The sequence below is a fragment of the Oncorhynchus clarkii genome, chromosome 33 (assembly GCF_045791955.1).
Source record: "Oncorhynchus clarkii lewisi isolate Uvic-CL-2024 chromosome 33, UVic_Ocla_1.0, whole genome shotgun sequence".
NCBI classification, from domain to species: Eukaryota; Metazoa; Chordata; class Actinopteri; order Salmoniformes; family Salmonidae; genus Oncorhynchus; species Oncorhynchus clarkii.
Window position 1 is genome coordinate 4,797,855 of NC_092179.1, and position 14,160 is coordinate 4,812,014.

Sequence of the window (14,160 nt, forward strand, 5' to 3'; positions counted from 1 at the left end):
CAACCCAGAAGCCAGCCGCACCAATGTGTACCAAATATTAAGTTCTGCTTTTCTGATGTATCAAATACTTATGTCATGCAATAAAATGCAAATTAATTACTTAAAAATCATACAATGTGATTTTCTGGATTTTTGTTTTAGATTCCATCTCTCACAGTTGAAGTGTACCTATGATAAAAATTACAGACTCTACATGCTTTGTAAGTAGGAAAACCTGCAAAATCTGCAGTGTATCAAATACTTGTTCTCCTCACTGTATATTGTATTTCAATATTTTTTTCTCCCCAATTTTCATGGTATCAAATTGGTATTTACAGTCTTGTCTCTTCGCTGCAACTCCCGTACTGACTCGAGAGAATCAAGGGTCGAGAGCCGAAACCTCCTCCGAAACCCAACCAAGCCGACGCTAGGCCAATTGTGCACCACCCATTTGGCTGGCTGTGAGCCTGGACTCGAACCCAGAATCTCTAGTGGCACAGCTAGCACTGCGATGCAGTACCTTAGACCACTGCGCCACTAGGGAGGCCCTAGCTACTATTTGTAACTGTGACGTGTGTGTCAGCCTGTCAGTCAACGTCTGTCCTCGTGCAGTTGTTATTTATACGTGCCTTCAAAATAAATGTCCCACAAGTGGTGGGAGTTAAAATATTACACAAAGGCGAGTATTCATTGGGCTTTAATTTGAATAACAAATACGTTTTTCAAAACTTTACTATTGCAAATTCTTCATGTGATTTGAGTGGCCCCTGGACCCGGTCTTTGCACAGGCCTGACCTAGACAGTCATCATGCTGGATTCTTGTAGATTTCAGCAACCGCTGCGGCAAGGGTGTGCTTGTCAGGTTCTCTCGTATCACTTAACTGATGTTTCTGGGCTGAAGAGCATCCTGAAGACCTGCAGTATCTGAAAAACATTGTGCATCCCTATAAGTACATTTTAATTAAACCATGCACTACTATGTTACAAGCAATTGGTGTACATAATTCAATAAGACATTACCAGTCCTTTTGTGTCCAAAAGCCTCAGGAATATAGTAAGGACAGTCGATGTCTCCGGGTTGCGGAGAAGGCACTGTCTTTACTGAAATGTTTCTTGCACCTTCAGCAGTATAGTCGATCTGTCACGGGTACAGTTCATAAGTGATATGGCTTCCTTGTCTAATTGGATGTTAAGGTGACTCACATCACTTCCAACGGTAGGACCTCCCTGATTTTGACTTGTCTTGGTCTCTGAACCTTTCTCACAAGGCTTTGATGGGCTATGAATTTTTTTGTGTGCCACTTATCCAGGAAGCATGTACAACATTGGCTGTCGTAGTACTGCTTCCCCCCCTAACCTGGAGCAGTAATGTAATGGTTGCATAGCATTAGATAAGTATACAATACCTGCACATTGTTTTTGTTCTGTAAATTGGAGCTTCTTTTTGTTCAATAATAACTCCTGTTACTTGAGAAAGAATTAATAGCAAGTAATGCTTTAAAGTAAAACAATTGGTCCTTTGTAGCTCAGTTGGTAGAGCATGGTGCTTGTAACGCCAGGGTTGTGGGTTTGATTCCTGGAAACACCCATATTTAAAATGGATGCACGCATGACTAAGTCAAGGCATCTACCAAACGGCATATATATACAGTGCATTCCGAAAGCATTGAGACCCCTAGACATTTTCCACATTAAGTTACATTGAGGAATAACAGTGAAGACAACAAGCCTATTAAATAACACATGTGGAATTATGTAGTAAACAAGTGTTCATTCAAAACATCCACCTTTTGCCTCTGACAGCTTTGCACACTCTTGCCATTCTCTCAACCAGCTTCATCAGGTAGTCACCTGGAATGCATTTCAATTAACAGGTGTGCCTTGTTAAAATTACATTTGTGGAATTTCTTAATGCCATTGAGCTAATCAGTTGTGTTGTGACAAGGTAGGGGTGTTATACAGAAGTCAGCCCTATTTGGTAAAAGACCAAGTCCATATTATGGCAAGAACAGCTCAAATAAGCAAAGAGAAATGACAGTTCATCATTACTTTAAGACATGAACGTCAGTCAATATGGAAAATTGCAAGAACTTTGAAACTTCATTTAAGTGCAGTCGCAAGAACCATGAAGCGCTATGATGAAACTGGCTCTCATGAGAACCGTCACAGGAAAGGAAAACCCAGAGTTAACTCTGCTGCAGAGGATAAATTAATTTGAGTTAATTGCACTTAAGATTGCAGCCCAAATTAATGCTTCACAGAATTCAAAGAGCAGACACATCTCAACATCAACTGTCCAGAGGAGACTGCGTGAATCAGGCCTTCATGGTCGAATTGCTGCAAATAAACTACTACTAAAGGACACTAATAAGAAGACACTTGCTTGGGCCAAGAAACACGAGCAATGGACATTAGACCGGTGGAAATCTGTCCTTTAGTCTGATGAGTCCGAATTTTTGGTACCAACTGCCGTGTCTTTGTGAGACGCAGACTAGGTGAATGGATGATCTCGGAATGTGTGATTCCCATCATGAAGCACGGAGGAGGAGGTGTGATGGTATGGGGGTGCTTTGCTGGTGACACTGTCGGTGACTTATTTCAAATTCAAGGCACACTTAACCAGCATGGTTACCACAGTATTCTGCAGCAATACGTCATCCAATCTGGTTTGCGCTTAGCAGGACTATCATTTGTTTTTCAACAGGACAATGACCCAACACACCTCCAGGCAGTGTAAGGGCTATTTGACCAAGGATAGTGATGGAGTGCTGCATCAGATGACCTGGCCTCCACAATCACCCGACCTCAAACCAATCGAGATGGTTTGGGATGAGTTGGACCGTAGAGTGAAGGAAAAGCAGCCAACAAGTGCTCAGCACATGTGGGAACTCCTTCAAGATTGTTGGAAAAGCATTCCTCATGAAGCTGGCTCAGAGAATGCCAAGAGTGTGCAAAGCTGTCATCAAGGCAAAGTGTGGCTACTTTGAAGAATCTCAAATATAAAATGTATTTAGATTTGTTTAACACTTTTTTGGTTACAACATGATTCCTTATGTGTTTTTCATAGTTTTGATGTCTTCACTATTATTCTACAATGTATAAAATAGTAAAAAATAAAGAAAAACCCTTGACTTTTGACTGGTACTGTATATATATATTTTGGCGGCGCACAATTGGCCCGGGGTCATCTCAGTTGGGGGAGGGTTTGGCCGGGGTAGGCCGCCATTGTAAATAAGAATTTGTTCTTAACTGACTTGCTTCGTTAAATAAAAAGTGTTGTGTAAAATATTAGGATGTTAATCTATGAACAAACGATCCGAAAATACAAGAAACCCTCCAAAAATATTTACTTTGAAAAGTCACCCATTGTATGGAAGTCACCTGTTGTCACAATATTGCACTGGAATCATTGTAGTTCTCATTTCAACATCAGTCTATAAGGGGGAAATATCTTTAGTACTTATGGCAATAGCCCAAACATTATTATGATTGATCTAATCGACTGATATGGTTCTGTCTTGATGTCACCATTCCTAAATATTTGTCTTAGTACAGCAACGTGTCAGACAGTGTTTTTTAACCTGTATTTAAAAAAAAATCTGAACCACTATTTGATTTAGTTTCTACTTGCATATGGGCTACTTTCAGGGCAAGTAACCATTCTACATGAGAAATCCTGAATGTATCCTACAAATTATGGAAATCCTCAGCTCATCAACCCCAATGTGTGAATTTCAACTCACCTCTGTTCCATGTCCTTCCATTTGGAATGTTTAAGCTATTGCATGTAGGTTTATACCTGCACTTATTGTTTAATGTCAATAACATATCAGATAAGCTAATAGAATAGACATTTTCATGAGGGCCATGTGTCATCTTTTGACACCCGTCAGAGCATTGTTACAGTCAAGGATTGTGCCTTTTATTAATGGGCCAGAAGGAGGAACCATCTAACTAAAACAGGGGAAATCCCAAACGTATTCTATAAGACATTTCTGTTAAATACTGTTATCAATGAAGTTGAAAGACTTACCAACTGGTTCTCTCAGGGTTGATAGTTGCATTAGGGCCCCTCAAACGGCAGCCTTGAAAAGTAGGCCTTCTGCAAAACAATGAAAGGTTGATGAAGTAGAGCAGACCAAAGTCAGCTAATCTAACGGCCTGTGTACGATATCTAATTTCAGTTAGCTAAGTATTCAAAATAGCATCCATTCATTTACACATAAACACAAGTGCAGGAAATGGATACAGCTGCACACTAAATGCAGATAGACCAAAACCTTTAGTGCCATGTTACTTCTACAATATGTTAAATATTCACGTGTTCAGTTAAATCATTTAGGCTACATATATATTTCACTGAAACTAGAATAAACCAAAAGTCCAATAACACTAAAGTACTGGCGCACTCAAAACTTTGATTGAAATGCATAAGGCATGAGCAAACAATGTCAAGATTAATAAACAGCCCCATCAGGTGGACACCGGAACTAGCTGGTTCTAAATAGGCCAATGGTGGCGAAGTAATTACAATTGAGCAACCAGCAGTGTAGTTCAAGAAGAGTTAAGAAAATATTGACCAAATCAACTGTAGTAAAAAATTATAAAAAGTAACATAACAATAATGAGGATATATACAGGGGGTACCGGTACCGAGTCAGTGCGCGGGGGTACAGGTTAGTTGAGGTAAGCCAGTAATACGTCCAAAAAATATAAACAAAATGCTCACATTTATTTTAAAAAAAATGCCTTTAAACATGAACTTTCCATGTCCCAAATACATTTTATATGGGGCAAAATCATATTCAAACTACAAGATACGGACAACATTATAGTAATTCATAGCTTGTAGTTGGGGGGATAATACGATAATACGTCCCAAAATATAAACAAAATGCGTTGTCAGGTCTGTGCCCCTTTTTGGGGTAAAACAAAGCATTTTCTGTGCAGCGAATTATCACGTCGCTAACTTTGATCACTTTTCTTGACCGTTTCGGCAAAAATTATGCCGAAAATATGCTGTGTGAACTGCTGTGTGACACAGCATATTTTCGGCATAATTTTTGCCGAAACGGTCAAGAAAAGTGAAAAGTGATCAAAGTTAAATGTGACATATTGCACCAGTAATAGTTCGAAAAACCCAGGTCTCCGGTTCGCACGCCTTCCTTAATACAAGAGAGATCCAAAAAGAAGAGCCTTATGGCTTCAGGCCATTCGGCGAGAGGATGAGATAGGGAAACTGGGACCAAGCATCTCCGTAATGGAGATTAAGCAAACAACTCCAATGACTTGGCTAATTCTGAGGATTTGTTTAGCTAGGTAAATTGTACCAAATACAAAAACGTACGTCTATTTAAATTATTTCAGGGTTCCACGTAAATAACCATCTACATCCAGACTACGTGCCAAATATTTCCCCCACCGACAGGAATCTTGTGTAACAGTTGTTAAAGTACTTTGTGAATTTCACTAGGTTCATATGTCGTGTTGATTTGTTATTATGCATGCCTGCATCCTGGGAGAAGGGGAGTGTGTACTTACTTACGTGTTGCCCTGCGTGCTCAAATAATTGTCATGCACTTTGAGAGGTTGGCCCGCTTTTTCTGTCTTCAGAAAAGTTTTATTATAAGCACAAAGTCATACACAGTGTTTTGTTCATGAATAATGTTGTCTATTTAGAGGTTACTCATAAGTGGATGGTATTGTTAAGATGTAATTGTACTTTTTAGGATGATATCAACATTCTGAATTCAACATGTGGTTAATAGCTAGCTAAGGTATCAGCAGGTTATTGTATGTGTGAATGATGGCTAGCTCCTCAAATGATCCCAGTCCCTCCTATTGTGCATCTGTTGTAGAAAGAGGCGACGATTCGCGGAACATATGTGCTCTACAAATGTTTTATTTTCTTTTGGATGCAGGATGCAGAGTGAATTCTGCTTTGTTAAAACTCCCTGATCTCCAAAGTCCCAATCTAGTCTCAATCAACCACATACAACCCAGAGTTACAGCGGTGCAGTACAGCACCGGTTACATTGGTGCCTTCTAGACCCGGATTCATCGTTGATCGACGTCAGCTCAATCACCGGGGCGCTGCTGCTCTTGAGACTGTTTACATCATTGAGGTACTCTTGCCGCCTTGTGGCAAAAGCGGAACTGCAGTATATTTTCTTTCCTGACTTTTTCTGAAAACGATGTATTGAGAGCGCTGTTTATGATTAACTAACATAGAAGTATGTTCATCAACAGACATTTTAACCTAACTTTAGTGGCATGGCATTTTATAATGGTGATGACGAACCCAAATTCACTGCTGGAAGGGGGAGGTTTTTCTCATACTCTGATCAAACCCCTGTAAAGCGTGTAGGTGCAGTAGGTTCCCCCATGTTTTGCTCCACAAAAAATTGGCTGATAGCCCTTCATCTAGTGTTAATCCAAACACCCCTGTAGATGGCCTAGCTGAGCTGGTCACTCAGCCGGCCCGGGAAATAGGGAGCTCCATTAAGGAAGAACTACAGAGTGGCAGGTCCAGTACTTATGAGCCACCCGTAAGTACAGAGAAGATAAGTGATCATCATTCAGAGTCAGTAGGATATGTAGACCTCAGTAAAAATTAAGTTAATCATGCAATCAGACATGAAGGAACCTCCTACATATAGAGGAGATGGTACAGACAAATGCTCCATTCATGAATGGGAGGAGTTGATGAGAATGTACTTGATGAGGAAGGGATGTCCTGTTGGGGAACAATCGGATGAGATGATTAGTCGATTATCTGGCAAAGCAAGAGACATGGTAAAGATACATTTATGCAATGAGACAACTGTTGATCCTACAGAGAAGCCAGAGATTGTATTTGACATTTTGAAACAGAATTTCAGCAAATTGGCCTATTCATGCATGCCTTTGGCTGATTTTTACAATACTAAACCTGTACCCGGAGAGACTGTTATGGAGTATTGGGTTCGATTGAACAAGGCCGTAGATGTTGCTGACAAGGGCCTTAAGAGACAAGGTAAGAAGATTGACAACTCCAACTCCGATGTCGCCAGGATGTTTGTAACATACTGCCCTGACCCCAAACTGGCAGCAGTATTCCAATACAAGTCTGCTGAGAAATGGACTGAGAGTGAATTACAGGAGAGAATCTATGATCATGAACGCAGCAGAAAGGCCACCATGTGTCAATCTACCTCTGTATCCTCAAAGCAAGTAACAGTACATCCCCAGATAACTCCGTTTGAAGGCGGGGTCAATGCTGATGCGTGCAGTGACACTTCTCTCACATTATTCTCCAAACAAGATGGTATCGAGAGACTCATTCACCTGCTTGAACATACCTTAGAGAAGAGCATACCACCCGTTATGGTTTCACAGACACAGGCCAAGGCACCATCTTTCCCCGCCCAACCCTTCAGGCGTAGGGTTTGTGGCTCAACAGATCATTCCACTGTGATGCACTGTAGACATGAGAACCTGTGCCTCTGGTGCTTTCCCCCAGATCATTGGAAGTCAAATTGTCCAAAACAGCGGGAACGCTATGCCAATCCCGGTGGTGAGAGACACCCACCACAACAGCAGAGAAACTCACCACAGCAGCAACCGTTAAACTGACACACCCACAGGTGAAGGGGGAAATGTGGGTGTTCAACTGTCTGCCCTCCAGAAAGAATCTGATGATCTCGAGAAAACATATGAGATTTTGTGCTCTGATGCGAAAGAATGAGAGAAAATTGTTATGTTAGGTTCACAAGAGGTTGTGGCTTTTTCAGATTTGTTTTACACCTCTGTCTGTACACGTGAAAGTGCAGCTTAGGGCATGCTTGACACTGGGTCTATGGCCTGTACATTGAGTGAACATGTGGAGCAGAGGCTTTTGGAAGCAGGTGCCCTTCCTCAGCATTATCAGCCTCCTACAGAGTTAGTGTTAATGGGTCATGGGGGGGGGGGGGGGGGGGAAGAAGACCTCAACAAAGTGTTTCTATGACTTGGAGATGCAAATCTATGGGATTGATGTTAAAGTGCCCACCCTAGATGTTCCTGGACAGCGTGATGATCTCATTACTGGGATCGAATGTCATTATGATATTTGCCCTTACTCATATTACTTGTCTTAACCCAAAATAGATTTACTCCAATATCTACATTGTATTTAAAATGACATGTAGACAAACAAATGTACACATCTTGATTTTCGTATGCAGTTTTACAGAAATGTTAGCAGAAATTAACATTTCTGAAATCAGCAGATCTTTCACTTATTTAAGTTAACTTCAACCCTGTTACTTTATTTGGCAGCTAAGCACTTACTTACTTTATTTATTTAACTTAAAAGAGCCTTGCAGTCCATCTTTTGGGTATTTTTTTTTACCAGTTTCCATTTACCAGTACAAAAAGCATGGTCTTCAAACTATGGAAGATGGCAAGACCAGGACAGTGAAAAGCCCTTGGGAGTGGGGTAACCCTGTGGTAAAGTCTACGGACTGCTGGGACCAGGGGCGGCTGGGGATGGGCAGAGGTTAGAGCATCCCAGTCGGTCGCTGTTGCTTTGGGCACGGGTGGAGCAGGCCATAACGAAGGATTGATCTCACATCCTCAATCATGTTGGGCCACCAGAATTTCCGCATCAGGAAGTCCAGTGTCCGATTAACTCCTGGATGCCCAGTTCATTTAGAGGAGTGTCCCCATTGTAGTACTCTGGAACGGGCTGACCGCGGAACAGTCTGTTCGTGGGACACCTGCCGGGGTCATGGTCTGGGCTTGTCGGACAGTGGTCTTAATACTCCATATCACAGGGGCCACAATGCGGGAGCTGGGGATGATGAGCTCGGAGTCCCTCTCCTCATTAGAGACATTGTGCTGGCGGGACAGGGTGTCTGCTTTCTGATTCTTGGATCCCGGGTGATAGCCTTGTGTGAAGTTGAACCTGTTGAAGAACAGAACCCACCTAGCCTGGCAAGCGTTCAACCTCTTGGCTTCTTGAATGGAGACCAAGTTCTTATGGTCTGTCCAGATCACAAAAGGATGAGGTGCCCCCTCCAACCAGTGTCTACACCCCTCAAGGGCCCACTTAAATGCCAAAAGCTCCCGGTTGCCTACATCGTATTTGCCTTCCGCTGGCGAGAACTGCTTGGAGAGAAAGGCACATGGGTGCAGTTTCTTGTCCCCCTTGTGCCGCTGTGAAAGGGCCGCCCCTGCCCCGGTGTCCGAGGCGTCCACATCTACCACAAAGGGACGGGTAGGATCAGGATGGGCGAGGATGGGTCCGGAGGTGAAACGTCCCTTGAGCTCCCCAATGCCCTGTCAGCCTCGGGGGTCCAGCAAAAACAGTTCTGGGAATTGCGGGTTAGGGCTGTGAGAGGCGCTGCCACAGCACCAAAGTTGCGTATTAAACACCTGTAAAAATGGGCAAACTCAAGGAACCGTTGGACTTGTTTGAGTGAAGCGGGACGGGGCCAGTCGGTGACCACCCTCACCTTTACTGGGTCCATTTGGATGCTAGCAGTAGAGATGTGGCCCAGTAAAGAAACTTGGGATATATGTAACTCACAATCTGATATATAGTTGACTCTGCAGGAGGCAACTCAGGACGTGCAGGATGTGCTCCGGAAGGGTCTTGGAGAAGGTAAACAAAGAGAAACCGATTCAACATATCCCTAAGCGTGTCATTGACCAATGCTTGGAAAACTGCCAGTGAGTTCAATAATCCGAAGGGCATGATTAAATACCCGAGTGGCCACTCTGGGTGATGAAGGCAGTCTTTGGTGGGGGTCTTCGGCATTTAGTAAGCAGTTCTTATCCCAGTCTAGTAAGTGTCCAGTGGACCAGGAGAATTGTGGGTAATGTAGCACTAGCCAGGGTAAGAGGGTTCTCAGGAGCAGTAATCAACAGAAAACTAAGCGTGTGAGTGGTTCACCCCAACCTGCAGTAGAATGGGCTTGGTCTGATATTCCCCCTGGCTGGAGCTGATGGGGAATCCATTGAGGGCTTGAATCTGCAGAGGGATGGGACATTTCATGCAGGGGATTTGTAATTCCCTGTCGAAGTACTGGTCAATGAAATTATCCGTGGCCCTGAAGTCCACGAAGGCTTGAATGTGGTGCTAACGGTTGTTCCAATGGAAGGTTGTGGGTAGTGTCAGATGTTGACCGGGTTGCTGGGGTGTAACTGCACAGCTCGTCAGGGTCTCCCCTTGTCCTGGTGAGACCCAGCGTTTCCCGTCAACTCTGGTCATGTAGAACGGAGATGGCCGAGACCTCTGCAGTAGAGGCAGCAGCCGTCGCGCATGCGCCTGTTATTTTCCTGTGGGCTCAGACATGTGCGTCATAGCTGCATGGGCTACTCAATGCTGGGCTCGGGAGATGCTGGGCTTGGGTTGCTCCGGAAACCGGGATACGGGGGTGTCAAAAAGGTGCTGTCTCACATGTTCTTGGATGCAGTTAATCCTGGCGGCCAGCGTTATCAGGGACTCAAGGTCTTCTCCCAGTTCCTGAGTGGCCAGTTCATCCTTGATGAAGTTAGACAGACCCTGGTGGAAAGCGGTGACAAGTGCCTCAGTATTCCACTCAATCTTGGCGGCGAGGGTGCGGAACTCAATGGCGAAGTCAGCCACTGCTCTGACCCCTTGGCAGAGATTGAACAGTCGGCTTACCGCTTCTCGTCCGCTGACTGGGTGGTTGAAGACTTGTGCCAGATCGGCAGTGAAAACTAATATGGAGCTGCAGGATTGTGGCTGCTGTTCCCACACCGCCGTTGCCCACGCCAGGGCCTTGCCCGAGAGTAGAGAGATGATGCAGGCGATCATGGCCCGATCGGTGTGGAACGAGGAGGACTGTAGCCCGAACACCAGAGAGCACTGAGTGAGGAACCCCTTGCATTCTCCTGGGTGGCCGTCATAACGCTTGTGGGCTGGGATCTTGGGTTCCCGGTGCAGGTTCCCTGGAGGAACTATGGCGACATCTGTAGCACTGGGCGATGAGACTTGGACATTGGCTCCTCCTGGGTTAGGGTTGGGCCGTGGCTGGAGGGAATCGGTAAGTGCCCAGAGGGTCTCTGATATTTGGGAGAGTTGTTCTTGCTGCCGCCCCAGCAGTGCTCCCTGTTGGGTAAAAGCATTCTGGATCTGGGTGATCTCTGCTGGGTCCATGTTGAGGCAGAACCTTTCTGTGATGTGGTGAGGTTGGACCCAGGTGTAGAGAAGAGACCAGATGAGGAATAAGTGGTTAAGTATAAACATCTTACTTTACTGAGAACCGGTAGACGCAGGATGACAGTACACTTGGAAAACAACAAACTCTAAGTCTCAAACTCACTCAGGGTAAACAATTCAAGCTCCTGCAAAGGACAACAGGAAACACACCTCTTTTAACAGGGAAATCATGAGTAAATAGGACACACCTGAGAGTCGTTAATGTCTCTAGGACGGTCTCTGCCGCCCTCTGGTGACAGGTGGTGACAGGTGGAACCATGACAGATTTTTTTATGTTATTACTGAAGGCTGTCTTATATAAGGATGTCCAATGCACTTACTTTTTACCCCAATCCTTTTAATCTTCAGATGTCATTTGGTTGTGAATGTTTTGTTATGTTACTGAAGTCTGTCTTGTATAAAGGGCCTGTGTCTCCTAATGCACATGAGGCGAGTCTGTCGGGACGGGGTATTTGAAATTCAAAAACTGGAACAAACCCCATGTTCCATTGAATATTGTTAAATATTGTTTATGTTAAATATTGTAATATTGTATGTGAGCAGTTTTCTTCTAAGCAGATGAACTGAGCAGAACTTTTGTTTACCCTTTGTATATTTCCATGTTGAAAAAAACATTCACAATATTTGTTGATATGCAACTCCTTGCTAGCATTATGGTTTAGATTTACGCTAAGGGTTAAGGATAGGGTTTAGGATATGGGCAGGGGTTGCACATTTTGGGGAATATTCAGAGGTGGAAACTTTCTGTGAGAATATACGGGAATATATATATGGGAATTAACAGAAATATATGCAAATTAATATTAACACCATATTAAACCCCTTTTTCTCCCCAATTTCGTGGTATCCAATTGTTGTAGTAGCTACTATCTTGTCTCATTGCTACAACTCCCATACGCGTCCTCCGATACACAACCCAACCAGCCGTACTGCTTCTTAACACAGCGCGCATCCAACCCGGAAGCCAGCCGCCACCAATGTGTCGGAGGCTACACCGTGCACCTGGCAACCTTTGCTAGCGCGCACTGCGCGATGAGACAAGGAGATCCCTACTGACCAATCCCTCCCTAACCCGGGCGACGCTAGGCCAATTGTGCCGTCGCCCCACGGACCTCCCGGTCGCGGCCGGTTACGACAGAGCCTGGGCGCGAACCCAGGGACTCTGATGCAGGACAGCGCCCTTAACCACTGCGCCACCCGGGAGGCTGCATTGGATATATTTACCATATCATATGGAGACAGAAACAAACATTTTACCTTATCATAAGTATACATAATTGGACATTTTAAAATCCTTCCAATAGAAAAAAACAACAATTTAGTTACGAATTGAACGTTAATTAAATTAGTTGACTCTTCACATAGGATTATTTCACTGAACAACAAAATAAAGGGAATATTGAATGATCCATCGCATCTCCCAAAAACCTTTTCAACATACATCTGTAAAATGATAGTCTAGAAACTAAACTATTTGCCAGGATTGCCACCAATTTTTCACCCCTTATATTGGTCAGCCTGTTGTGTGCTTTGGTGTGTGTGTGGTGGAATTTGGAGGAAACAGCAATGGCTACTGCTATAGGTTTCAGGAGTTTCAGGCTGCTTACCACTCTCTTCTGCCCCTGAACAAGGCAGTACATCATCCACTTGGAGGATCCTCTTCAGGCTTTTTGATGGTGTTGTCCATATCGGCAGACTGTGATATGGCCATTTCTGCTATAGGTTTCAGGAGTTTCACTCCTTCCACATCCAGGAGACTGTGGTGTTGTCAAACATAATGACAACACCACCCCAATGGGTGTTGCTGGGCAGCTTCAATGTAGATTGCTGCTATAACTTGATGACACTTCACATACCTAACCATTTCCTTGGCTCTCTTATAGAGTGTATCCATTGTTTTCAGTGCCATGATGTCTTTGAGGAGCAGATTCAATGCATGAGCAGCACAGCCAATAGGTGTGATGTGAGGGTAGGACTCCTCCACTTTAGACCAAGCAGCCTTCATGTTTGCAGCATTGTCTGTCACCAGTGCAAATACCTTCTGTGGGCCAAGCTCATTGATGACTGCCTTCAGCTCATCTGCAATTTAGAGACCGGTGTTTCTGTTGTCCCTTGTGTCTGTGCTCTTGTAGAATACTGGTTGAGGGGTGGAGATGATGTAGTTATTTATTCCATGCCCACAAACATTCGACCACCCATCAGAGGTGATTGCAATACAGTTGCATACACAGCTCAAGCAAGACATTCATCAGCATTTCTCCATGTTCCACCATTGAGTCAAAAGAACGTCTGATTCCAGGAGAACCATGAGCTGTTGCTATCAATAAGGTGTCTGATTCATCATTTTCACCTCGAATAGAAGTAGTGGGACTTTTGTCAGAGGTTGCTTGTTGTGAGCGCTGAGGGAACTTTATCCACTTGGCCAGATGATTCTGCATATTTGTTGCATTCTTCCATATGATTTGGCACAGTATTTGCAGATGTACACAGCTTTTCATTCTACTTTAGCTGCAGTGAAATGTGCCCGTGGCATTTAACTGTAAAGATTAGAAAAAAATGTGTAAAGAAATAACAAATTCAATTCCATGTACAGATATAAAATATATTCACCCCACCCAGTATTGTAATCAAAACTTACCAGAAAGCATGGGGTGGCAGGGTAGCCTAGAGCGTTGGACTAGTAACCGGAAGGTTGCAAGTTCAAACCCCCGAGCTGACAAGCTACAAATCTGTCGTTCTAGGCTGTTCCTAGGCCGTCATTGAAAATAAGAATTTGTTCTTAACTGACTTGCCTAGTTAAATAAAGGTACAAAAATAAATAAAACATTTAGTCCTTGACTCAGACAGTGTAGTATTGTGGGCTCAATAGCATCTCATTAGTGTGCAAGATCTTCAGAATGCACTGCACATGTGATGGAAGAGTGCACTGTGCATGCAGAGGGTTGCAATTCCATTGAATTGGGGATAGTTTA

The 14,160-nt window shown here is 43.8% G+C and overlaps 1 long non-coding RNA gene across 1 annotated transcript; it reads right to left on the reverse strand.

Moving 5' to 3' along the window:
* Positions 1–660: 660 nt before the first annotated feature.
* On the reverse strand, positions 661–5,237 carry LOC139393249 (uncharacterized). The gene is made up of 3 exons (XR_011629756.1): positions 5,101–5,237; positions 4,013–4,081; positions 661–903 (listed from the first exon to the last, which is right to left on the reverse strand). It is a non-coding gene; the product is annotated as an uncharacterized lncRNA (long non-coding RNA).
* Positions 5,238–14,160: the final 8,923 nt, after the last annotated feature.